This window comes from Nanorana parkeri, unplaced genomic scaffold, assembly GCF_000935625.1.
Source record: "Nanorana parkeri isolate BGI_ZX_2015 unplaced genomic scaffold, ASM93562v1 scaffold2171, whole genome shotgun sequence".
NCBI lineage: Eukaryota > Metazoa > Chordata > Amphibia > Anura > Dicroglossidae > Nanorana > Nanorana parkeri.
The window spans coordinates 66,484-67,527 of NW_017308439.1; positions in this window are offsets into that span (position 1 = coordinate 66,484).

The window sequence follows — 1,044 nt, forward strand, 5'->3', positions numbered from 1 at the left end:
CCCCCCCCAAGTGGCAGGACGCCAGGGCCCGATTGCAAATGCGACTGCTGCGACCCTGGTAGTTCCACCAGTGTTTCCAATATAAGAGTGCGTGGAATCAATTTGTTTCAGGGGGCAGAACTCATCACTTCATCAGGGCTTAAATTGGTTTTAAACCCCCATCTCAAGGATAGGGCACACCACCAGCAGTTAGTTTACAGAGGAAGTGCTTGGGGAAAAAAAGTTACCGATACCCTTTCTAAAGCTTAACACCAGGCACAAAAAATCCTTGCAGTGTCCCCCAAACCTGCACTGCAAGGGTTAAATGCGTGTTGGAGCAGGGGTGGGCAAATCCGGCCCTCCAGCTGTGCTTTAACTACAAATCGCAACATGTCTCTGCCTCTAGAAGTCATGCCTGTAACTGTCAGTCTTGCAATGCTTGACGGGACTTGTAGTTCCACAACAGCTGGAGGGCTGGAGTTGTCCACCCCTGGTTTAGGGGGTACAAGAAGAGGGGACATTGCTTACCTCAAAACCCCCCACCTCCCCCCGTGCTTGCAGGCTTTCCCTGATGCTCTGGCTGGTCCCTCGTCAACATTACATACAAACTAATAGCCCAGCACTGTATGTGGAGGAGGCAAGCGTGTGACCGCTGCTGGAAGTGCCTCAGAGAGGTGGCTTTGTGTGGCCCAAATGGAGGAAATCTGCTGTAGTGGGGGTATTACTAGATCTACGGTACTAAGGTATTACCTTGTGCCCGGAGATGGGCACATAAGGTCTTGTGCCCGGAGATGGACACATAAAGTCTTGTGCCCGGAGATGGGCACATAAGGTCTTGTGCCCGGAGATGGGTACATAAGGTCTTGTGCCTGGAGTTGGGCTTTAATCTCATTTCCAGGTCACATTACTTTTTTCTTTCACCTTAGGCTGGGTTGGGTGCAGGTCTATGCTGAACTAGGTCACGTACTAGTGACATCACTTCAGTCTTTTTAGGCCATATCTGTCCAGGTATTGTGGAATGGAGCTGTCAGTCAGCTCCATGGAGCCACAGGCAGCAACACCTAT